General features: G+C 34.0%; 1 non-coding gene across 1 annotated transcript; it reads right to left on the bottom strand.

Moving 5' to 3' along the window:
- Window positions 1-13,248: 13,248 nt before the first annotated feature.
- On the bottom strand, window positions 13,249-13,355 carry LOC112535338. The gene has a single exon (XR_003079494.1). It is a non-coding gene; the product is annotated as a small nucleolar RNA R71 (small nucleolar RNA).
- Between the last annotated feature and the right edge of the window lie 14,454 nt (window positions 13,356-27,809).

The raw sequence follows: 27,809 nt of genomic DNA, 5'->3' as shown, positions 1-27,809 counted from the left end.
TAAAATGTTGAGCTTACCTAATTTTAAGGACCAGATTTGCCAACTTTGGAACATGAGAAACTAAAGTGTAGATTACCATAAACTCAGTAGTATTAATTATTGAGTTAATATATTATGAAGTTTAGTCTAATACACATATACCTCTATTTTTTATTACATTAAAATCTTCTTGAGTTTTATTTATTATATTAAAACTCCCTTAAATTTTGATAAAAGTAACTACTACTCATCCGTATTAGTTGAATGATTAAACTGATAATTTAAAATCTTAATTTGATCTTTAAGTTTATTATCAACTATCAAACTAATTCAAAATTAATTTTATTATCAAATTAAAGTAAAATTTTACTTTTACCTAAGTTAGTTTTAGTTTCTAATTAAAATAATTAATTAATATTCTTTTACCCACTCTAATTCTTTTAATTCTTGATACAATTTAATCTCAATAAAATTTAAACATTTTAAAACTATTTATATTACAATAATATTATTAAATTACTATATAATTTGATTTTTTATTAATATAAAATAAATATCTCTAGTTAAAAAATATCATATGTTATTAATTTTATTATACACTAGAGTTAACTATATTTAAAGTAAAAATTAAATTAAATAGTCATGTCTTAATCTAATAAAATAATCTAAGAAAAAATATTAAAGTTAACAAGTTCATTATCAATGAAACAATTGTAGATTAAAAGAAGATGAAACATTGTATCAACCTTTCAAATAAAATTAATGAGTAAAGTTTTCATTTTTAGTATAGTTTAATTTTATGTCTAAAAAATAATAGCTTTAACTATTTATTTTATTTAAGATTTTAAAATTAAAATATATAATAATTTAATAATATTATTAAAAAAATAAATATTCTTAATACGTTTATAATCTTTTAGAGCTAAATTATGCTAAATATAAAAAAATTACAAGTAAAAGAATATATAATTAATTGTTTTAATTAAATACTAAAATTGACTTATGTTAAAATATAATTTTATTTTAATTCGGTAATAAAATTAATTTTAGATGAATTAAGTATTTAATAATAAATTTAAGATTAAACTGTAATTTTAAATAAGTAATTTAACCAATTCATCTCCTAAATCAATTAATAGAAATGGTAACACTTGAAATGAAATCTATAATAACCGAGAAAACGTGACCAAGAAAGAAATAGGGAGGAAATCCTATCGTTCTGAGCATCTGGCTTTCTTTTTTCTTTCTAGATGCAGACCCATTTAATGTGGTTTACTTGTATCTCTGACGTTTCACTTCCTTTGTTCTTTTCTTTTCTTTTCCTTTTGCTCATTCACTCAGTCCCCAACTCCTACCCTAGCTTTATCACTTTCTATACTTCGTTTGATTCTCTTTGTGTATTGTCACCATGCACAATTCTAACATTATCCATGATCTCATCACCCAAACTGAGAAATTTCACTGTCATAATCCTATTGTAAAGCTTTCTTTAGAATCTCCAACTGATCGTACTTGGGTTCTTATTGGTAAAATTATTTTTTTGAAGACTTTCAGTACTTTTATATTGCATGAAGCCCTTAAGTCTTCATGGCGACTTCAAAACCCTTTCTCCATTGTCAAGTTGGATAAATGGGATTTCTCTTCCAAATGAAAAGTTTGATCGATTATAATAAAGTATTACCTGGTTATCCCTGGTCAGTTCCTAACCAATTTATCAACCTTCAAGATTGTCATCTACAAATTATATTACTAGATGAAATGTAGAGAGGGTAGATGTTATCAACGAACTTTTCAAGTCAAGATTTTTTATAAGCTCGATAATGAGACATTTTAATTGGAATGCTCTTGAATGAGTAATGCGTGTCATACCTATGAAAACTGCCACGAGGATCACCCTTAAAGCTCTAGGACCCAAAAAAACCACACTTTTGCAAAGCTGTCAGGCTAAGCTAGTGCGAGCTTAGACCTAAGCTAGCGAGAGCTTAGGCCAAACCTATATAAACCTCCATCTACCTTCACTTTAAAACACACATTATGTATATCCAAACCCCACACCCTCTCTCTAATCCCCTCAATTCTCTCTCTTTATACACACTGTACACACCAAAATCTCTCTCTTTCTATATACTAAAATATTTCTCTCTCTACACATAAAGAATCTTTCTCTACACTTCTGTTCCAAATACAAAACATTAACCAAACTCTATTCACCCCTAAAAGATCCTAGAATATATTTCAAAAATTTCACACTCGTTTTTTTATTTAAAAATATTATTTTTGTACATTGAAATCCATCACTTGAAGGCCAAATCTAATTTTATTTGATATTCGATGCATATTTTTTAAAAAAGAAATTATAGGGGTGTAAGACCCTTTCGCTCTCCTCTTTATAAGGTGAATACACGTGGGCTCAACCCACTACCTACGCGGGTTCAACCCAGCCCCTTTAGATTTAAATCGTTTGTATAAAATATAATCATTTTAGCACTTTTAGCCTTCTGTAAGCTTGAACCCGTGCGGGGTTAAACCATACTTGTATGGGTTCGAGCTTAATAGCCTTATGCATCGTTATTTTTGTATAATTACATACTTTGCTTATTATTTGTAGCTCTTTATTCAACTGTTTCGAGGACCTAAGGGCCATGATTTATAATAATTTTTCCTAAGCGTCTCGATCTCCCTAGCCCCCTTCTATGTATGTTTAACTTTATATTTAAGATCACCTCACATGTACATAAAGGATAAAATTTGTGATCACCCCACATATGCAAAGATCACAAAATCAGAAGCTTACCAAAGTAAGCCCCCGCATCTTACGCATTTTTTCACCTCAAATGCTAACGCTAAAATGAATCTGGCACTAGATTAGGGTTAATAAAAATGCAAATGATAGGGGAACCAAGGCATGTTAGAGATAAAACCTAAAGCACCAAAGTGCCTCCTAATTAAGACTAGTAAAGACACCAATGTGCCTCCCATCTAGGATTAATCAAGGTACCAAACTACCCCATTCTTAAGTTAGTTCTTGTCTTTCTCACCTCACATACTAAACTTAGGCTAAGATGATTTTATTAGGATAGGCAAAGGCTCGTCTGCTTTAGTGGAGGCTAGGCTTCACCGCCTAGGCGGATAGGGGCACTTTCAAAAACCTTCCTTATTCATACCTAACTTTTTGAACCTAGAATCTTTGATTTTAAGGAGGGGGAAACTTAGGCTCTCTGTAAGGGGAACAAAGCAGTCATCCTCACTCCCGAACTGTCCCGATCTCATAGGGTGGCGACTCCTTCTCTGAAATGGTCTTAAGACCATTTCTTAATCCCTTAAGGCCCTTAACCGAATGGCTCATCTCGAAACTGGCCTAGTACGAAGAGTGGACCCCAGACCAGCAATGGAAACCCATAGAAAAAGTCGGCCGCTCATAGCGGCAACTCCACTAAGGACTCGAAAAGTTGACTTCAAGGAGTGAATGAGCTTTTGCCTTTCCTAACATTATTGACTTAGCCCTACATTGTATTTGCATTAAAATTAAGGAAGGCCCTATATTCTCAGTGGCTTCGATGTAAGGGATATCCATGTTCCACCCGAACAGGGGACAACTTGCACTAATGATGATCACCACCCTTGGCCCGTATTAAGGAGGTTATGAACTTATTGTGTTTCGTAGCGCTAAGATAATTCCCTGCTAACTGCAAAAAGGGATAAGTTTCTCTGAAGTATAAAAAGGGTACTCCTCGCCAAGGGAAACTCAATCTTATCACCCCAGCCAAAGATCACATAGTAAGATCTAGTTCCTTCCCCTAGGATTTACCACATTATATGCTTGTATGATGGTTAGAATATTGATGGAAAACAATGAGATTAGCCAAAATATCCACCCGCTTAATTGAGGTTTTGGAAAAAAGATCTCTGAGAGCTCTTTCCTGGATCCGAATGAGAGTACTTGGGTTCTCTCAATGACTAAAAAGTGTATTATGTATGAATCTAATTGAGGTTCGCGGTGGTAAAGGAATTGGATCGAAAAAAAGAGGGATTTTAGTTGTAAGATATCTAATGAAACCGTCATTGGAATTGAGATCTCATTCAAAGAAAAAGATATCAAATATCTGGAGTTTTTTTTTGTATATTATATGGATGATCCGATCCGCAATCAAATTAATAATAAAAAAACAATTATAATAATAATAAATAAAAAACAAAAAAGGATTTCTATTCTTTTTTAATGTTTTGTTTTGAACTAATAAATATTAATTACACTCCTTTTGCTTTTTTCATATGTAGACTAAATTCTTTTTATACTGAATTTTAAAAATGGTAACTTTTGCAACAAAAAAAAAAGAAGACGCAAAGTTTCAATCCCTGGTTTCGATATGGCCTTAAATCGACACTTTTGATGGGTAAACCTAAAGAGACTTATCATAAAGCATGTGAGTATACGGCTAATCCCTTGGTTTTTTCTCAATGTTCTGGGTCTTCCAATGCTTAGACATGAAATTCTTTCAAAATAATTGACCATCTTCCCGGTAATCAACATGGGGCTTCGCCGGCTCCTTGTCGAATGTTAAGGAACCAGATCATTTATTTCTTTTTTACAAAGTCGTGGTCGTGCACCGGACGAAAAAGAGCGGGTATTGTTATCCCGAGTTGGTAGTTATGCCAAAACCAAAAATCCTAAAAAAGTATGAGACTTTGCCATGAACTTCGAAGTGAAGGAGTTTTGCATATAAGTACTTGATAAAATTTGTGTTCTCTTGTAAAATCCTATTTTATACTTTGAATTCTCGTATATCCTAATTAATCCCCTTTCTTCATTTGATGTTCCCCTTTCTTCTGCATATCATGCATACATGCATTTGCATTTACATTCCATACACAACTTTCTGATCCTTTGTGGTTGCAACTACATCATTATTGCTTGGTTTAGCAAGGAAGGGTGACCCACATACGAATAATTAAAAATGGTGGGAAGTAGTTCTACTGATGTATGAACACTACGAGCCAAGATGGCTGCTGCTAAGGATAAGATGAAAGACTTAATGGAAACAGTCAAACAACAGTCGGATCTCTTGAAAGAGGTCATTATCAGTAGAAATGTAACCATTAGTAGTGTTGTTATAGCCAACATCAACAACGCCAACAATGACAGACAATCACCCATTACTCTAGATTTCACTACTCCTATTATGGAAAAGGACAGAGGAAATGGTAGTAATTCTGGTGAACGCGTGGATAGTGATGATGAGGTGAAAATCCTTCTGGCATCTTTGCTAAGGCTCACTAGTATTCCTCTCGAAAACCTTGAGTTAGGGGAGATGAGAAAGCGGCTGGATAAAATGTAGAAATTACTCAAGCTGAAAGGATGGAAAACCATTAAAGACATCAATGAGTCCGTGTTGAACACCTTTATGGGCAAGGTGAATCTCCCCAACCTGCTAAAATTTGATGGGAATGGTGATCCCCAAGCCTTCTTAAATGCATACGGAGTCGACATGTCTACCTATTCTAACTTGACAAAGTAATAAATAGTCCGGTACTTTGGTCTCTATTTAACTAGAGCTGCAACCTGATAGTACTGGTAATAGGACAAGAAAGTTAAGAAGGTCTAGAAAGACATGGCTCGGAGATTCATAGGCTAATACGGGTATAACACTAAGGTCGAAGTAAGCACTCAGAACTTGGAAGCTATCCAACAACTCTCTGATAAAACTACATCCGACTACATCCTATGATTCTGCGCTAAAGTGGCAAACATGACCATCCGACAAATAGAAAGGGATCAAGTGCGCTTCACCATAAAGGGTTTGTTGCCTCACCTCTATAATAAGCTAGCTCCTTGTCCGGTCAAGAATTTTAAGGATTTGAGGGATTGTGCTACTAATGTTGAACAGGTTGAGTTCAACAAGAGGACCTACAGACTAAACAATACATGTAGTCCTATTTTTTTGTGCAAACATTCTGCATACTGTTAATTAAGCATTTTTGTGATTATCTTATTTGTATATTATAGTTCTGTACCACATCGTTCATTTGATTCAAGTGTAACTGAGGTCACATTCACAAGCTAGCTTAACTCTCGAGGGAAGGATGAAAAAGAAAAGAAGAAAATGAAAATATGGAATAAAGAGAAAAAATTATCCTGCCTGAATCATTGAGAAACATACCTAGCCTAAACCTCAACATGTGCCCTACACCAAGCCAGGCGAGCTTGAAAATAGGCCTAAGCCCAAAAGCAAAATAAGATAAAAGACTAGGCCAACTAATATGGCTCTGAACCCTAAGAAAAAAAAAGAAAAGGAAAAAAAAAGAAGAAAATAAAATAGAACACCTGATGCAAACACAACAGAAAACCCTGCTCACTAACTCAGAACCTCTCCCCGGGTCATAACAAGGCCAATAGGCTATACAAGGATACGAGTTCACCAAGTCAGGCAAGACAACACTCGATCCAAAAATAAACCAAAATAAAAATAGAATAAATAGAAAAGCCCACTAGTCTCAAAGATCTAGCAAAGAAACCTAGGCAAAAGTTAGGGCATCCTAGAGAAAATAGTCAGCTAGAAAGCCTACAAAGGCTAGCTAATGACGGGAGTCTGACCAGGCACATGGATCTGATAATAGTTATGCTTGAATTAAATTGTATGATGACATCATATAGAACACAATATTCTTTTGAGTTAATCTTTAAATTGTTCAATTAACAGAAGTATGAAATGTCTTGCGAATAGACATGACAGAAAGCAGCAATGCACATTGACAACCAATAAGTCATCATCACCAAAAGAAGTTAGGGCGAGGCAAGTGACTCTCACTCTTTGTGCAACCATATGCTCAAAAAAAGAAGAAGAGATAAATAAAAATAGAGAATCATAAAAAGATATGCTTGCTAAGTTGAAAACCCCTAAAGGAGCTGTTAAAGCTAGCCTACTAAGTTGAAAACCCTAAAAAGGCAACCTAGGAAACAGTTAAGGCAAAACAACTTGCTAGATCAAAAACCCAAAAAAAAAAAATAGTGTAGGCAAAAATTAGAGCAAGAAAAGAAAAATAATTCAAAAAATGATAATAATAAGAAAAAGAACGAGGGAATGGATTATAAGTAGGCTCCCACAAAAGACATTTATTTTTTACCAGGACTCAAAAGATAAGCGCTTGTAAAGTAAGAGCACGGTCCTCGAACTCATCAAACCAAAAGCTGAGTAGCCAAGGCAAGAAGCAGGATTCGATTGCATCCCAATCAAACATACATTAACAAAGTTATAAGGTTTATTGCTGGAGTACTAATCTCCAAACCACTAGAGTAGTAAAATCCAATTGAAGTTTCGAGAAGCTGCAACAAGGACAGACTGTAGGAGGCCAAGTCTACATCAAGCACTCAAAGGCACTAGATCGAGCCTACTCTTAGGAATGCTCGCAACCTCTACATGTCAACACCTTCCTACCTACCTCAATGCAACATATCATGCATAAATTAGAATAGACTCATGAATAAACTTGTCAATACGGGATGTCAATGATCTCTAGAAGCCGGAATGCTCAAATAATCCTCATGGCTCAAACACAAGCTTCAACCCAGAAAAGCAAAAATACTACATAAACAAGCAACTCAGTTATGATTCTTTCGCCCGAATACAGAATATTAACCATAAGCTATTATCCTTTTCAGGTACAACGTACCGCTTGTTCGCCATCAAGAAAACCCTCAAGAGACCTCGGCATCATGTGCGAGGCACCCTTAAAAGACCTGGGCATCGTGCCCTAGGCACCCTCAAAAGACATCGGCATCACGCCCGAAGCACCCTCAAAAGACCTAGCATCGCAACCTAAGCACCCTAAAAAAATACATGGGGCGTCATGCCCCAAGCACCATCAAAGGACCTGGACATCACCACCCAAGGCACCCTCAAAAGACCTCGGTGTTGTGCCCGAGGCACCCTCAAAAGACCTTAGATCACACCCAGGCACCCTCAGAAAGACTTGGGCATCGCTCCCCAAGCAACTCAAAAGACCTCAGCATAGCGCACGAGGCATCATCAGAAAGACTTGCGCATCGTGCTTATTGTACCCTCAAAGGACCTTGGCATCGTGTCCGAGTCACCCCAAAAGAGACTGGGGCATCGTACCTTAGGCACCCTCAATAAAATACCTCGGCATTACGCCCAAGGCATTCTTAAAAGACCTCGGCATCACGCCCGAGGCACCCTCAAAAGTCTTAGGCATCACGCCCGAGGAACCCTCAAAAAGACCTTGGCACCGTGCCTTAGGCAACATCAAAAGACCTCGGCATCACGCCTGAGGCACCCTTAAAAAGACATGGGATCGCATCCCACGCACCCTCAAAAGACTTAGACATCGCACCCCACGCACCCTCAAAAGATCTTAGTATCTGTAATACCCTAAAATTTTTCTTTTTTAATAATAATAATATTAGTAATAATTAATAACAAGTTTTTATTTAGATTAATATTACTTTATTTTTAATTAGTTTAATTGGGATGATTTAAAGTAGAATTTCAATTCTAGATAAAAATAAGAGAGAGTTATTTTTCTATATCAAATCAGTTTTAAGTAAATTCCTTGGGCAATAAATTATGTCTTTGGTCATTTGATTTTCTCCCAATATGAATATATGAATTAAAATTCTATATTTGAGAGTTATGAAAGAATTAATAAATAATATTTTTATAAAAGAATTTATTTAAGAATGATGAATTTTAATTAGCTAATGGTGTTGATTTAATTAGAAAATAGTTAGTAAATTGATTAATTAAGTCAATTAAGTGTTAGGATTAAATTAAAAATTTATTTTGGAATAAAGATTAAAAATATAATTTTATTAATATGGAATTTTAATGAAAATTTTTATGTTTGGTATATTTATAATTAAATATGTCAGCAAAGGTATTTTGGTAATTATATATTTAAAAGTAAGGGTAAATAAGTAATTCTATATTTTCAATAATTCTATTTTTTGGCCCAAATTAAATAATTAAGGGCTTAATTGAAAAGCTAAAGAAAAGTTGGAGGGTCAATCATAAATTTTGTAGGACGAAATTTTTAGTAATTAAAGAAGTTGAGGGACTAATCGGTAAAGACGAAAAGTCCAAGGACTAAATGTCGATAAGGAAAGAAAGGAAAAGAAAGAAATAAAAGAAAAGAAGAAGGAGGAGGATCGAGGGAGAGAGAAGGAGGAGAGAGGGGCGGTGTTCGTGGCGGTATCACGAGGCGCCAATGGTGGCCGAAGGTCTGGCGGAGACCGGTGAGACTTTCCAAGCACCATTTCAGGCATTTTCGACATCAAATGGCAGCGGGATCGGTCTTGAAATGACCGGTGAGTTGAGAGCTTCCTTTTGGAGTAGCGGCGTCGGCTTTGGTGGCCGGAGGAAGGAGTTCCGGCAAGGTGTTGACAGCCGAGTTTTTTGGCTTTTCTAGTGAGCTTTGGTTGATCGGAGAACATATCCAGACTCTCCTCAGCTCAAGCTTTCCAATGGCAGCAGTTTTATGGCAATCAGACTTCGTTTGAAAATCGACGGCCGAGATCGTCCATAAATCTCTTTGAATGACCGGGATTTAGATCGGAAGATCGGAAGTTGGGATCATCATCAACGCATTGTTTTGAGTCCGTTGGTGTGTTCGGATCGTTGATCGGACTCCGGCGGTTGGAGGGAAGTCGACTGAGCGATCAAGCATCTCGGTAATTCTTTGACCTATTGATTTTAGAATTCATTGATAAAATTTATGTGTTTAAAAGTTATGTGAGGTTTTTTAGTTAAAATAAATAGTTTGTCGGACTGTCTGCCAATAGTCATAATTGTGTTGTGTTGTGGAGTCGGGAAAATTAATGCTGTTTTGGTGGCCAGACTCTCGTCAATTTATCATTGTATATTTGAAGTGTTCTCTGGTAGGTCTTGGACCCATTATACGGGGGGGTAAATGTCTATAATTTAGGGAGGTTCTGTCAGATGTTTTACTTTTTCTGATTAAATTATTCTCGTGATTAGATACGCCCGTCAGTTCGGCTCGCTCCACTCGAGGCATCGGAGCAGTGCTAGGAGGTCGTCAGAACTATGAGTTAAAGTCATATATCTGCTTACGTGGGTCATGCTAAGATTTTACATAATAGCTATGATTAAATGATTAATATTTTTAATTATTTATTTATTTATTGTTTATATACATTTCATTTCTGTATTATGGCTATTGTGATTGCATGTTGACTCGGGATGAGACGGCAGTAGAACATGCCACTTGATGGGTTGCATCAGGACCGCGTGCGCACCGGTATGAATTTTGAGTCAGGTAATAAAAGAATGGTTTAGGATTTGCCCTGGTCGAGTTTAACTCTCTCGGCTGAGTAGAGTGAGTTCTCGGAGTAAAGGTCCTTGGTCAAGCATTGCTTTCTGGGCGCCGGCTTAGTTGGAAAGTTATGTGACTAGACTGGATTTAAGTATCCTGGTCGAGCTTTGCTCTTTGGGTGCCAGTCCTGTTGGAACGAGAGAACCGAAAGGCTGAGACTCTTTAGTAATGGGGATTAGGGTTCTACTGAAGTACTCCATCCCGTAGTATGTGAAATTTATTTTTATTTAAGCATGGCATGACACGTATATTTTTTCATGACTTAATATTTATTTTAACTTAAATAAATATATTATTGAAATGGTTGTAATTATTTTTGGATATATAATTTTAACTCACTCCCAAGACTGACAGTCTCAATTTAACTGTTTTTTAAGTGTGGTTAGTTTTTCCACAGTGCTTTTCATCTAGCAGCCCGATTCCTTCATTTTCGGGTTAATGTAATTGATATTCTATTGGTATGTTGACTTTTATAATTCTAGAATCTCTTGCAGTAGAAATTTCAGATTTATCCTTTTGTAATCTTCATGTAAATTTCGATCTTGCTTATTCATGTTGGCAGCCCACATTCTAAATATGTAGAACCTGATGGTTAAGATTAATTGTGGTTCAGTGCTATTGGATTGAGATTTGATTAAGTTAGTGAATGGTTAGGTTTACTATGAAATTCGGTGGCCTTACGCTTACCCATTTCCTAGTGTCGGTCACAGGCCCACAGACCGGGTCGTGACAGTATCACTCCCGAGGCGCCCTCAAAAATTTGTGTCTGCATTGTCAAAGCCCAGCTTTTATATATATTGTTGTCAGCCTAATTACTAATTAAATTCTGACCTTTATATTTTTTAACAATTTTATCCAATTGTTTTAAAATTCTAAAATAAATATTCATGCTTTCAATTTATTTTTAAAAATACTTTTTGCCAATAATTTTCAAATTTTACAATCAGTAAAATAACGTGGCAATTGAATTATTCTTATTAAAAGAAAAATTAGTGAATCAATAATAAATTTGTTGCATTTAGATGTAAGATGTGTGAAATGATGCACATATGAGAGAACTTTTATAGCCATAATATTAAGTCCAGGATAAATTATTTTTGCTGATTCACAACTATTATTCTTTAGTAAGGCCAGTCAACTTTCCAAATCATCTCTCTTATTAGAAAATTTTAAAAATCGCCATCGAAAAGTTTTTTCTAAGATAAATTAAAAGTATGAATATTTATTTTATAATTTTAAAATAACTTGATAAAATTGTTAAAAAAGCGTAAAATTCAAGATTTAATTGGTAATAAGGTCTTGATAATAAATATTTTTTAATTTAAAGAAATTAAAATTTCACTTATATATATAATTTAATTAATAATATATTAAGGCTTATTTGCCAAAAAAATTATGTATTTTTCTCTAGTTATCAAATTTAGCATGTAGTTTTAATTTTCATAGCATCATACTTTCATATTAATTTCAATTTTAGATTTCAATCACATTATCAACCAAATTTACTGACGTTGTGTGAACTTTGGTGGAAATAAAAAAAGAAGAGTTAGTACTCCCATTACTAAAATGTTATTGTTTACGCATGTAAGCTTAATGAAACTTTAATGTTAAGAAAAGAAAAAATTAATTTTATGTCTTTAAAATGATATTATTTTAGTAATGAGATGAGTCAACAACTCTAATATTAACTCGGCTCTTTTTTGTTATTGCTAAAGTTCACGCCACATTAATAAATTTGGCTGATAATTTTACTGAAGACTAAAATTGATTTAATTTTAAAGAATGGTACTGAAATTTGAAAAATTAAAAACAACATGCTAGATTTGATAACAAATATAATTTTTTGGCAATTAAACCATAAATTAAATATATATGTAATAAAAGTTTAATACATGGTATATTTGACAATAAGATGAGATTAGTTTATTAATTTATTAACTAATGTGCTAATTACAGCTAATATTAAAAATATAATTAACATGTTATTTTTGTAGGATAAAATGATTGTTTAATTAGAATAGTAATGTATTGGAAACCTTTTTTTGATAAATCTCATTAATCATTTTTATTATTGCTTTCAACTTAGTTATTACTTATTTACAACAAATCAACCTTTTTTTGTTAAACATTAGTCAAAGTCTGAACATAGCATTCATATTTAATCTTCAGTAGAATGATACTCGTACTTATTCACTTTATTACTTGATACAATCAGTACATTTTGCCATGTGCAGATAGCGGTCATAAAGTTTTTGGCACTGTAGCTGAAAAAATTTTGTTGTTATATTATCAGTAATTTAAAAGCTAGTTATTTAGCATTTTTATTTTTATTTGATTATCTTTTGTGTTTGTGGTTTGTGTTAGTATTTTGATATGTGTATGACCCGAACCAATTTTATAAATCTTACGACCCTGAGTTAAAAGGGCCTTTGAGGAAGCAATCAAAAGAATAAAGAAAATGAATCTTAGCCGAAACAGTGTCGAATTTACAATATCAGAATCAAGAGGTTGGGCAGGACCGAATCTGAAACAAGACCGGTTAAGGATGGCAGCTCCACCTAGGAAAAGAACCATGCAAGAGTATGCATATCCAACTCAAAATGGGGGCATGTCAAGTATTGTTAGACCGGATGTAGCGGTAAAAAACTTCGAGATTAAGCCTAATATTATTTAGATGGTGCAGAACAATTGGATGTTTGATGGTTTGCCAAATGAGGATCCAAACACTCATTTGGATATTTTTTTAAGGTTTATGATACTTTCAAGAATAATGGGGTATTTGATGATGCTATTAGGTTAAGGCAATTTCCATTCTCATTAACGGATAAGCTGAAGAAGTGGTTGAAGTCGTCTCCGGTTGGAACGTTTACAAGTTGGAATCAATTAGCCGAGAAATTCTTAGAGTCACCTTTTAAAATGGCTAAGTTGAAGAATGATATAGCAGGGTTTCTTCAATAGGAGAATAAAAATTTGTATGATTGTTAGGAACGGTTCAAGGATTTGTTAAGGAACTGTCCACGTCATGGTTTACCCCTATGGCTGCAAATTTAGACATTTTTAAATAGATTGAATTACACAAGTAAACAATATATCAATGCAGTATTACGTGGATTATTGAATAATAAGACTCTAGAACATGTTATGGATCTTATTGAGGATATGGCAGTGATGAACTATTAGTGTCAAAATTCAAGAGAGCAACATAGCGTAAAAGTTGTTGGGATCCATGTAATAGACCCCATGGTAGCTGTAAATGCATAATTAAAGGTCAAATATCCTTCTAGTTCTTTCCATATGCCTTGAAGCTCTTCTTGAACTAGATGATATTGGTGGTGGTGTGGGTGATCTCCTTCTAAACTTTTCTGATTTCCTATAGGCTTTTCTTAAGCTAGATGGCTTAGATTGCGGTGTAGGATGATATGGTGATGGTGAAGGTGGTGGGGGGGAAATTACCTCCTTCTTAACACTTTCTTTCCTAGAATTTATGATGATTAAGAGGTTTGAGAATAAGAGAAGTTTTTCAAATAGCTCGTAATGGAAGGGGATTGCCTATATATAGAGGTTTCCTCAATCCTAGTGTTACCATATAAAGAACCATTTGTGCTTGAAGATCTATTTAGATTTTAGGATGCTTGAATCATTTGCAAGCTTTCTAAAAATAAAAATAAAAACACTTTTTAATTAAAATTTAAAACTTAACATAAATAATAAGATTGCTAAAAATTTAAATATACAAATTCTAAATTTATTGTTCATAGCTAGACATTGTTGAGTCGAGCTCAAGTTAGTAGTGCATCAATAAGCTCCACTTCATGGCCATTAGTTATTCCTTCAAAATACAGCTTTAAACAATAGTCATTCACTTTGAATTGCTCTTGCATTTAATTATTGCATAATTTCACCGTACCATGGGTAAATACTGTAACTACTTCGAAACATCCATTCCATCTAAACTTAAGCTTTCTAGGAAAAAATTTGAAATGCTAATAAAACTTTATTCCAAGTACCAAAGGCTTACGATGCATATTCTTGTCATGTAGTCTCTTGGTTCTTTCTTTATATAGCTTGGCATTCTCATATGCCTTACTACACATCTCTTCAATCTCATTTAAGTTTAATAGGTATTTTTCTCCTACTTTAGTTAATTTTATATTTAGTTTCTTAATAGCCCAATAAGCTTTTTGCTCCAATTCAATCAGCAAATGGCAAGCTTTCCATATACTAGGTCAATAGAAAGCTAATAAAGATAGAACCCTTTTTTAAGAACAATAATAGCCTTTCTAAGAAACCTTTTCACTAATCAAACCTTAAAAGAACTAGATTCATACCTAATCTTTGATTCCACCTCCTCATCATCTTTAGAGATTCGAGGATCAGTATAATACAGTGACAACTTAAGGGTTTTAAAAGCTTGCATCATCAACATCTTCCTCCCTTTTCTTTAATTTTCTCGAGGGCAGACCTCTATAGGCTAACTACTATGCATTTAGGGGTTCGAATTAAAGCACAACAATAAAAACACAATGAAGCAAATTAAATGGACATACAATTTAATTAAAGTAGGCAGGAATAAAATTGAATAAAAAATAAGAATAACAGATTGAGATAATCTAAAGATATTTTCTGTCTCATCACAAAGGCTGACCTCGCGTGAGTATAGGTTGAGCTTGCGTGAGGTTAGTCCCTCAGGACACATAAAAGGCTCATGACGTTATTTTAAAGCTAGCCCATTTATTTAAGGAGGAGAAAGAGTGAACTCGCACGAGCACAAGTTAAGCTCGCACAAGGTCAAACCGAAAACTCTAATTATGATCATTACGATGTCGCTTAACCCCGAAAGTCTCTATTTGGTCTTAAATGGTCGCTAGACTCGCACGAGCCAAGGCTGATCTCCCGCACGCTCAGAGCCCAGTCCTTGGAACACACCAAACAATACTCAAAGGGCTAAACAATATCGATTTAAGGCCTTGAGCTTAATGGTTCAAGTCATTGTGGCTATTAAACGACATCATTTGAGTCAAAACATAGAAGCACACCCATGAAGCGATAAGAAATCTATGGGAAAAGAGGTTGACCTCGCGCAAGCATAGGTTAAGCTCGCGTGAGCTCAACCTACCTAGAAGATGGCAGAAACTAGACATGTTCATGGGCCGGGCCTAGGCGGGCTTGGGCCGGGCCTAGGCGGGCTTGGGCCGAGCCTGACCGGGCCTGACTTGATTTTGGACAAGCCCGAGCCCGCCCAGGCCCGAGAATTTTTTGATATCTCTGAGCCCAAGCCCGAGCCTGAAATATTTTGAAAAGCCCGGCCCAGCCAATTATTAAATTTGTCCCAATTTGAAGTTATTTTTAGATTTATGGTTTTGTTTTGATTAATATTATTAATAACAATAAAATTATAAACAGAAATAATAGGTAGCTAAGTGGTATATAGCACTTAATTATAAGTTAAAGGTCATGGGTTCAAGTGTTAGGTATGAAATTTCTGTTTTTTTCTAACTAAACTAGACATCGAGGGCTTGGATTTTATATAAATTCAAGCCCTCGAGTGAGCTTTGTGGGTTCGGGCAGTGGGGGCTTGTACACAAAAATTGTTGTCCAAGCCCGGCCCGAAGAGTGCGAGCTTAGGCGGGCCGGGCGAGTACCCAAGCCCATGAACAGGTCTAGTAGAAACCTAAAAATAGAAGAAATCCGATTTAAATAAGATTATAATAAATAAAAAGGGTGTATAAACAAAAATTAAAATAATGTTGACGTGTGGATGTGAAATAAATGTGTGATGAAAAATAAACGCATTAAATGCAATAAAAGAAAAATAAGAATTTGGATGCAATGAATGTGAGAAATATATGAAAATTAGAGTTAAGAATAGTTTTTTGCCCTCAAGTGGGTACTTTTCTTTTTAGAACAAATGCATCTTCTAAAAATTTGAAAAGAGAAATGCGACCTTGTACTGGAGAAGATTGCCCAAGAAAAGAAATTAATTTGTTTGTGTTTCTTGAAAAAAATTTTTTTTTTTTCAAAACCATTCTTTTGAAAACCCAAGAAACCTCTTTTTCCCCAAAAAGCTTTAGATTTTGACACACTTTCCAAATCTGGAAAATTCCAACCCTTGACATAAAGTATTCCTTTGTCTTTATAGGGTTTGCCAAGTGTTGTCCCTTTATTAGAGGAAAAAATCTCGCCTGACGCCAATGGATGAGCAACACGTCAGCTAAGAGTTGACCTCTGTCTAGGTTGAGCTCGCACGAGGTCATATCGAGGGCTCGTGTAAGCTTAAGTTGGAAACGCGCAAGCTTAGGGATGAACGCGCAAGGCTAAATGTAGAGCCCATGCCCCCAAGTCAGCTACTCGAGATGCGCACACAGATGTTAGAGTTGCGCGAGTTTAGGCTGAGTGCGCACGAGTTTACTTTTGGGCATGCACGAGGTCACATGTTGCGTGTTGCTTGGATAGCCTCGCGTGGCTTAAGTTGAGATCACGTGAGCTTAGGCTGAGCCCACGTGGGTGCAACCTTAAAGACTTCTCACCATTACTTTTATTGGTTTTTCACATTTTAATATTTATTATTTTATTAATATTTTTTAGTCAATTTTCCTAAGACATTTGGGTTACAGTTCCTTTTCGTCTTTCGATTCTGTAACCAACTAAACCTTCTCATTATCGAGCTTTATATAACTATAGTCTCTGATTTCTAATGATAATAGGACCCATCTTTACTAGTACTGAGAATGTCCCTTCAATGTCTCATTCGATTTCATCATAGGCTCTTATGACCATGTTAAACGGCTTCAAGTCTTTTGCAGTCATCTCGGGTTTAGGAAGTATGCAAGTGTGGGCGACGGTTTCAAGCGTGCATCTAAGTGTCTTTAGCAACTACGGCACCGTAAGGCTTTTCAACCTAATTGGGAACATGCTAACTAGTCACTGAGACTAGCGCAGAGATGGGAGTCGGCACCTGGGTAATCACCGAGACACTTTTACTAATGGGAGTCGCTATAGAGTCTAGAGATGGATCCGAAAGGGAACTTCCTTATTTATGTATATTAGTATTTAATTTTATTGTTTAACAAATTATTCCCTATAAATGCAAGCAATTTATACATAAGCATTCCAAACAATAAATATAATACAAATAAGTCTAACCTATTTTTATTCAAGCCCATCCCATATTAGAATAGGTAGCGTAATTTACTAGTCAATTATATATATAGTCCATCTAGTCTAGCCCAATTACATATTATGCTCAGATTTTCAGCCTTTAGACTTAATGGACTACTTATTATGATGAGGCCCATTCAGTGTGATCCTAATTCTAATTAAGTCCAAACCTTAACTAAGTATGCCACGGCCCGCTAAGTCTACTTAAATTTTAGGGTTTTAGGCCTAGTTACTCAAAATAAGTGTTAACACCTATTTTCCAAATCTAGGTATTGAGAGAATTATAGAAAATCCTATGATGAAAGTTACTGCCTTCTTAGGTCTCAAGAGATGAAGCACAGGCGAATCTGAGGTTAGGGTTAAGGTTAATCTAGCTGAAATTACCTTTTTAAAATCAATTTGGAGTTAATTATCAAGAAAAAATAAATTTAAGAATCAAAATGATGGACTTCACAAGTTTAGAGACCTAATTGCAAATTTTTAAACCAATTGGCTCTCTGTAATACCGATTGGCTCTATAAAGTGCCAATTAGGGTTTCTTCCTTCTACATCATTTTTTCTTGATGTTTTTACATCCAGATACAGATTTTAGAAGGTAATTGATGATAATCATAGATTTTTAATGATATTTATTCAAATTTTAAAGAATTAATATTAACCTTATCAACTTATATTTTTTTTAAAATATGAGATTATCTCCTCTAGGGTTTCCTTTGAAACCCTACCTCTATAAATAGAAAGTGGTGCCTAGGATTTGGGGAGGACAACCAGAGAGAACATAAGCTATATTGATTAAACAGAGAGAAATTTTACGATTCAATGTTACGCAGAAAATTTAGGTCACTGAGAAAGAAGGTTATTGAAGAAAGAACTTTTTTTGGAAACCTTTTTTTTAATCAACAGAAGCCTTTTCAACACTAGATCCAACACTGGATGCCCAACCAGTTTTTGATTCAACTGCATCTTCATCACCTGAGACTCGCAAAACCATCAACTACAGTGACAACTTGAGGGTTCCTACAAATATGCATTCATCATCATCAACATCATCCTAAACTAGTTTCTTTTTTATATTTTTTTATGTTTTTCCTTAGAAACATTATTAGAATTGATTTTAAATTATTAGATTAGGGTTTCTTGTAGATTTATATATTATTAGTTTATTGGATTTTGAAATATGATAATAAGAACACTAGGGTTTTGAATCTGATAATTTTGTTAATATTAGGATTTTGAATCTGATTAAACATATGCAAAGATTAATGATTAGATTTATATTTTCATTATGATTCAGTAATCAAATTAGTTTATTAATTGAATAATTAATCCGCCATTTTTGTTTACTTTTTTAGATTCTAAGGTTTTGTATCAGTTTTAGACTTTCTGATTCAATCGACTGATTTATGTTGTTTTTATTTTTTTTTATTTTTTATTTCACTAACTAATTATTTTTCACCTTCTATTCATGTTAAAATTGGCTTTGGGGACCAAGGAATACACCAAAAATAAAAATAAAAACTAGTTTGAATACCTAGAGTCGATCAACTCTACACTTTCTTTGTCCTAATTCTTAACTTTCTTACGAATTTTGATGTATTTTCATCAATTCTGTGTACTGTATTAGATTTTAGGCCTTTTCCTTTACAATTTTAGTTGTAAGCCCGGTTGTAATAATTAGGTTTATATTTATGTTTTTTTTCTATTTTGTTTATTTCATGGTAATGTATAATAAATAATTATAATATGACTGCCTAATTAAAAATGACGTATAGACTTTAGAGCTAAAATTGGACCCAATATGAAAGTTATAGTCCAATAGGTTAATCAACATTAATCGCGCTTAAGTTCTAAAATCGAAGTAAATTTAGTGGGCCTTACCATGTTTTAGTTAGGATTAGGTTATATGAGAAATAGGTTCACACAGAACGAGCCTTGTAATAATAAGCAGTCCATTAGGCTTAAAGATTGCAAGTTAAAACATAATTTGTAATTGGGCTAGATTAGGTAGACTGTGTACATAATTAATTAGTAAGTTAGTCTAACAACTCTAATGTGGCGTAGGCTTGGATAAAATAGGGTAGACCTAGATAAGTTATGAGTGTTATTTGGTACGCCTGTGCATGAACTGATGTGTTTATAGGGGATAATTTGTTAAACAATAAAATTAAAGAGTAAGATACACAAATAAGGAAGTTGGCTTCCAGATCTATTTCTAGATTTGTGGCGTAAGCTTCCTTATAGAATCTGAGAAACGTCACTCGTTAGTAAAAGTATCCTGGTGATTATTCTGGTGGCGACTCCCATCTCCGAGCTAGTCTCAGTGACTAGTTAGCATGTTCTCGATTAGGTTGAAAAGTCTTACAGTGTTGTAGTCACTAAAGACACTTAGGTGCACGCTCGAAACCACAACCCATCCAAGTGCCTGGTCTATAATATTTATAGAGATTTCTTTTGCAAAGTCCTCCTCTAAATACAAAACCTTTAAGAGTTATCTTCTAGTAACTCTTAATTATCCTAAATGAAACAAATAATTAATAATGGTCCATAATTACAAAAAGACTAATTATCCCCCCTTTGGGCCTTATATTTTTCAGTCAGGCCTGTGTAAATGGCAATCCACGCATCTTAATTCTAGGTTTTGGTAGCACCTATGTGGGCAGCTATTTCGGGCGCTCACTCAAGTGTCTTTAGCGACTATAGCTCTACAAGGCTTTTCAACCTAATCAGGAACACACTAAATAGTCACAAATACTAGCGCAGAGATGGGAGTCGCCACCTTGGTAACCAGGATACTTTTACTAATGAGTGACATTTCTCGATTCCATAAAGAAGCTTACGTCACAAATCCAGAGATGGATCCGGAAGCCAATTACTTTATTTGTGTATTTTTATTTTTAATTTAGTGTTTAATAGGATATTCCCTATAAATGCAGCATAATATTTCTATGAGATCCACCTAAGTATAGCCTTTTTTTATTATAGTTCAGCTGAATACTCAAGGTTATTAACCCAATTTGCTGGTCAATTATGTAAAAGGCCTACTTAGTCTAGTCCAATTATAAGTTATACTTTAATAACCAAGCTTGTTAAACCTAATTAACTACTTGTTACTGAGAGACCCCATTTAATGGCCCTAAATCTAATATGGTTGATGGGCTATTGATGCAACCTACACCTAAGGCAATGAACCTATCGATGCGGCCTAGCACTAGTGAGTATCAAGGTCGTATCCCTAGAGATCGGGTGAACCTAAAGTTACTACTGTTCGTTATGTTATCTAATCTAAAATAAAGTGTGAGAAGTCAAAATTACTTAACTAATGACTATGAATGCAAACAAATGAATAAACAGCAACTGACAGTCGGAAGACAACCGTAACAAAAGAAGCAAACCAAAAGGGGACCTAAGTGATGGAATTCTAAGGTTGATTTTATAAATTACCAATAATTAAGCACAATCCATCAACAAAGGTGAACCCCAATGGGTTCGGCTGCCCTAGTTACTCATAATGAAAGAAATAAATATGGAACATGTAACCCCTCTTCTCTCGAGTGGGAGTGGAAATGTCGCAAGCACCGATTCTGAAACCAGCCTCAAGTATGGATCTTGGAAGTCTTGGTCAATCGTCTAGAAACTTCAATCTTTGCTTGAATCCTCAAAATCAATCCTTTCAACTGACGTTGGTCTCCCAAAATGTCAAGAACAAAGGTGTAGAAGTGAGGGGTCGTGCGCGTAGAGAGTCCAGAAATCAGAAGCGGAACCCTGTCTTATTTTACGTGCGCCTACTTATAGGCAGAAGTGCCCTAGCCCGTGCCATGGCCCGTGCTAATATGCATGGCCTGTGCAACAGCCCGTGCAATGGGCAAGGGAGGCCGCGCAACGGGCCGTGCAAAAAGCCTCGAATTACGTGCCAATCAAGGAATCGACTTTGACAAACATCTAGTATGCGTAAGTCATCCATATAGCTTGGTTTCTGCTCGGAAATCAATCAATTTCCCATCAAGGAGTCCGAAAACCTGAAAAACTTATAAATATACCAAAGTGCGATCAAACAGGAATAAATATGACTCAAATGCACGAATAAACGACTGATAAACAGTCAATAAATATGTATAGAATCATCTACATCAATTTCCCAATTTTAACCTAACTAAGAATGGAAAAGCCCATCAAATCTACATGGATTTTAGAGTAAAGCCTAGTTACCATTTTGATTAAGCTAATAGACTTACATAAAACAGTGTGAAAATCGAAAAGCTAGCCAACCAGACTTTGTAGAGCCAATCGGCTCTATACAAAGTCGATTCAGCTTTATGCTCAGCCGATCAGCTCTGTATAGAGCCAATTCATAAAGTCGATTGGCTTTAAGGGTCGAAAATTTTGAAGATTTTGAAAGTTTAGTCCCTAAACTTATGAAAATCTTTTTTTTACCCCTCACACTTTATTTTTTTTGTTAATTGGATCCAAATTGATTCTAGAAGTAATTTTAAGTCTAATTAATCCCATCCTTCTCTCGGATTGCCTCTTCTTAATCTTCGAGACTCGAGAAAGACAGTAACTTTCCTCATTGGATTTTTCGTGATTCCCTCAATATATCTAGATCCAAAAAATAGGTGTTGACAATATTATCCTATTAAAGCCCAGTTGTGAATATCTAGCTTCATATTTATCCTTTTTGACTAATGATATCTGAAATTGGACAATAAACTTAAAGTGAGGTAATAAGCATATAATATGTATATAAAATACCATATTAAAACACTAAAACACCTAAATATATACATAATATGAATATATCATGGGTGTTAGTAGAATTTTGCCTGTAATTATGACTCAGGACTATATAACATAATCCTATAATCATCAATAAATATTTTAAATTATTATTTTGAAATCATTATTGTTAATTTGCTAAATTCGTATTAAAAAAATATTAATTAAATTAATACTCCCGAAATTAATAAATCAACTAATGAAATTATCTAACTATAATATTAAATCAACAAATCTAAATTCGATAACGAATTCTTAATTGACCTTAATTTAATCTCCATTCATCAATTTATCACTAATTATCCATAATTAATCTCAAATAAATTACAATTTCTAATTACTAAATAAATATTCAAAATATAAATAAATAAGTTCGGGTTTGAAATTGACTCTATCGAACTGAGAAAGTCATAGGAAACAATCACATGGACGTCCGAGAACACAAATCAAAATTTCGTCCGTTGGCACTTGTCTCGATGCCACCGGGTCCGGTCGCCGAAAAATTTACGACGGCGGTAAAAATTCGATCCAAGCACACCGATGGAAATCTCACAATCTCAAGATTTCAGATGTATAATTGTTTTTCTTAAGAAATGGCCAAAAATATCTAAATTACCAAAGTTTCGACACCAATGAGCTTGATCAACGATGAAACGGAGGAGATCGGGACTGAGCTTCACTATCCTAAAGTTTTTTAACATTATGATAGGGTAAAAGAGACCAACAAGATGTTGAACCGGCAATGTTAGTGGTGAGAGATGTTTTCTCTCTCTTCAAAGCATGCAAACCAGTGACTTTTGACATTGCTTGGTGCTAGCAAAGGGTGAAGCAAGGCAACAATGACTTAAAATGGGTGTTAGACGGTGGAAGGAGGCTGATTAATGGGGAATGGGTGAGGAAATGATGGTGGTGATGATGGGAGGAAGATAACATGAAGATAGAAGATGGGGGAGGGGCCAAACTAAAACTTTTTAATTTCAAAATATCAATTTGGTCCTCCTTTATAAAAAAAGGGCTATAATAACCTTGGGTTTATGTATATAATTATTAATTGGTGGTTAAATGATTAATTCTTATTTCCAGTGATTTGAAAAAATCAAATAATAAAAATATCCTTAGAAAAATAATATGTAATTAAAAATAAAAATTCAAGATAATAGTGCTAGGATTTGTGAGAAAGAAGTTGAAGAAGGGAGAAGATGGTTGGGATAGAAAATGATCTAGATATAGTTTTAGGGGAGAGTGAAGAGACAACTAAGAGAGGAAGGGTAGTTTTGCAATATACACCAAGTTGCATGATGCTGTCTTCTTATGTGTTCAGGGGCAGTTTTGTCTTGAAATGATTATAAAGAGAAAGGAAATATCTCGTGGAACAATACCATTTTGAAAGGATGTCAAGGGTTAATTCCACACGCCGAAAGAAACACCCTCCTTATATCGCACATTTACAAAGTTGCCACCCAAATTCATACTGTAGCGTATACTGTCCATATCAAGTGGATGACTTTATTATCTTAATATTGATAATATGCCATATGCTTTGAGTTTTTTCAAAAATAAATAAAACTATTCATTTACAATTATCGGATTTTATAGTAATAAAGGATATAATATTTTTATAACTTTATTAATATAAGCTTTTCAATTTATGTATTATGAACTGATATAAAATGCGTTAAATATATAAACTAAATATATGATTCAATCTAGAAAAGAAAACTTTTTTAATCTATATATCATTATTATAAATTAGCATCGAATAAACTATTTCTACTTAAGTATTTCAAAAAGAAATTATAGAGTTATTATATAATACATATTATCGCATGTAATATAAATAAATAAAATATATAATATATTTGTGAGTTGGATATTAATTTTGGAGACTATATATAGATATAAATTTAAGTTGAGTGAGCATATTTATAAATTAAGCATATGATGATATTTATAAAATAAGCATATGATGACAAGCTTGAAAAAATAAAATTTCAATAGTGATTAATAATGAATCAACTTACTAATGATAATAAAAGATCTTCTCTTACCAATGATATATTTTGTATATGTAAATATGAGATATGAAAATTGATAAAATTTGACAATAATATTATTTTCGATTATGAAAATATTGAGTTCAATTATTTAAAATTTCATGAATTAACTTAATTAATGTGTTTATGATTATAATAAATCATATTTGAGAATAATTATACAATAGTTATAAATAGATGAATTATTCTCCAAGAATAAAAATTAGATGAACTGGATATAATATAAAAAGTATGCTGACATTTAAAGTATTTATTATCCTAAATGAATGTTTTATCGTTTATTGTAAAAAAATAACAAATTCCATTTTTAATATTTTATGTGCAATACACGCGAGAAAAAAACTAGTTATAATAAAAAAACAATAAATAAAGTAGTATGAAATAGAACAAAACTAAAAGTAGAATAAATGAGAGAAATATATTATTATAATAGTTTTAAATAGCCAATAATAGTTAAAGGTATAGAAAATTTCTTTTTTTAATAGATATATGTTATCCTTTGAAACCAAGAAGAGGGATTGAATTGGTGACCTCAAATTGTGGAAATAAAAGACTTTAGGTAAAAACACAAGAGACTAAGATAAAGGTAAGGAGATTCAAGATTAGAGAAGATAACACTAAGAATTTATAGTGGTTCGAGAACAAACCTCCCTGCGTCCACTCCTCAAGATCACACTTGAGTATTCCATTATAATCACTAAGATTACAACCTTTGGTTTTACAAGTTCACCCAATAAGTTGGTGTTTTCAAGACTCAAACTAAACCTATTCCTTTAGTGTATCAAACTTTCACTAAGTCCCTTAACCCTTATGTATTAATAGTTACTCAACAACTAATTTCTTATATTTTTAATACTTAGGCTCATATAACAACCATTTTTAAGTTTTAGTTGAACAAAGGTTTCAACTTAATATACTTTACAAAGAAAGAAAATGAGTATAGAAAATTGAGAAATGAATTTGCAAGACTTTTGGTATATCTAATTCACACACTTAGTTGTAGATCTTTAAGAGGGTATTTATACACATGCCAACCCCTTGAAGACGTTATAATGAAGCCAAAACTCTTTAAATGCAAGCACACATTTTCCATGACTTGGCAAAAATTGCCTAAAGTCATGGAAAGCGCCTCCGCGCTTTCCAAGCACACTAACGCTTTCTGAAAAGAGATGTCGGGGCTTTAACGGCTCCAGTCACATGATATTGATATGACGATTAATATCTCAATGGTTACTAACATTGCATTAATTGCAAAAACTACCCTTGAGCCATAATAGCACCCTCGCGCTTACCTTGATCGTGCCTAGAAGCCCTCGCGCTTCTCATCGCGCTATTTTCTACCAGAATTTGTCTCAAGTCTTAAAGAGAGGCGCCCTCGCGCTTCTTGGAGCTTTGACACTTTAACTACCAAGTGTCACGAGACAATTAGCCTTCTGTCAGGTGGACTTTTCAACACTTTATAAATTTTTAGTCATATGAAAAGCATCCCCACGCCTTGAAAGCGCCCTCGCGCTTTTAAGGTATTTTTACAAAACTTGCTTCAAAGCCAAAGAATATTTAGGATAAGCTTGTTCTTTTGATTATCTGTCACATAGACACTCAGTCTTAGTGTTAGTGATAATCAATTTGGTTGTTAGAATCAAAATAGAGATCAATTGCACCTTAGGTCAACAATCTCTCCATTTTTTATTTTGACAACCAAATTGATTAAAAATTTAAAATTGATTAAAAATTTAAAATTGATCAAGTATAAGTGCAATTGAGTAGCTAACAATTAATATTCAAGAGTGAAAAGAATAGTTTTCTTAAAGTCATTTAACAATTTGTTATTTCCCCTCAAAATTTGTATTTGTGCCTCTTTTGAATTTAAAATTAAACAAATTTGATTATTTAGGTTAATCATTGATCAACTCTCTCCCCTTTGGACATTAATCAATTTTGAATGTTCTCTCCATAGATGTCTCTTCCCATTTGGTCATCAATCAATTAGATTGTTCTCCCCCTTTGGCAAAATTAGAAAGGACAATAAAAGTAAACTTGCAAGGAGATAGCAAAAACATAATAAAATTGCATTCATAAAGAGAAAATATACATATGTATAATCAAATGAAAGGAAGACATGCATGAGAAGAAGAAAATAAAATGAGAACCAAAAGAAACAAATGAAAAAAATGAAGAAATCATCCTCTTCTTCTTCCTCCTCTTGATAGACCATAAGCTCCTTTCCTTTTCCACTAGAGCTTGCTTGATGAGGTGGAATGGGAGCCTCTTCTTCCACTTCTTCTTTCCAATTCTCTACATGACAATGAGGAATCTTGTGAGCTTTTTGAGTCTCCACTAAGCCTGTATGCAAATGGTGGAAGTAATTCCAAGTCTTTTCCATTTGCTTAAAGACTTTATCCTCAAAAGAAAGAGAGGCTTAAGTAGGAAAATAAGAGGGGGTTGGCTCACTTGGGATCCTATGATCTTTCTTTTTTTTCTTCCTATCATCCATATAATGTCCAATAAGAAGAAAGAATTCCCCATCCATTTCCCACTTAGGTCCAAGTCGAATGACCTTGGCATACTCTAGGAATTCTAAGCCAAGTAAGAGTGGTGAGATAGGAGGAGTTAGGTAGATCTTGTTGAGAGGAGTAAAGGCTTGGAGGTGTTTGGCAATTTTGGTAACATGAGAAGAGATAAGAATGGCACCTTTTTGAGTATTGCTAAGATGAAAGAGGTGATGAAGAAAGAACTTAGAAGTGAGGATGCGCTTACTATGAATCAACGCATAAAGGAAAAAAAGATCTTTTTGGGGAACTTTCTCAACCTCATTATCTCTTGCATGGATGTTAGTGGCGATCATCCTATGCACTACCCAATTGGTGAGGGATTTGAGATCTTTAGAGTGGATATTTTTTAGTAGAGATTTATCTCCAAAACTAGGAAAGAGAAAGAGAGGCATCTCTACAAGGTTCCCAATGATTGAGAGATGGCCTCTTTCTTGAAACCCAAAAATGAAAGAGAATTAGGTTCTAGTAAGGGTTTTTCTCTCCCCAAAGAGCCTAAACTCTATCTCATAATAGTCGTCCACATCTCTCTTTTTATTGATTACTAAAGTAGAAAGAAATTCTTTACTAAGATTCCCAAAACCAATATCTAAGATAGGGGGTAGGACGAAGTCTCTAATTCCTATATTGTCAAGAAGCGTGTGTACCTCTTGCGATATACCAAGTTTAAGAGGAACTTCTTCATCAAAGAAACAACTAGGTTGAGTTTCTTTCCTCTCTATGGTCATGTATTTGATTCTAGCTTCATCATTCACTCCCTTTATTCTTTCTATTATGAATTTAGTGGAGCAGGAGCTTATTCCAACAACCTTTCTTGGACCTATGTTTGTCTTGAGGAAGAGGAAGACAAGTTTGAAATTTTTAAAAAAGGAAAGAGAGATTTTTTAGAGCTTTATGAAATAATTGTAAGAAAAATGATGCAAATGTGTAAAATGTGTGGCTTTTATAG

This window comes from Ricinus communis, chromosome 10, assembly GCF_019578655.1.
Source record: "Ricinus communis isolate WT05 ecotype wild-type chromosome 10, ASM1957865v1, whole genome shotgun sequence".
Lineage (NCBI taxonomy): Eukaryota > Viridiplantae > Streptophyta > Magnoliopsida > Malpighiales > Euphorbiaceae > Ricinus > Ricinus communis.
Note: the sequence above shows the minus strand (reverse complement) of the source record. Positions and strands in the feature narration are given on the sequence as shown.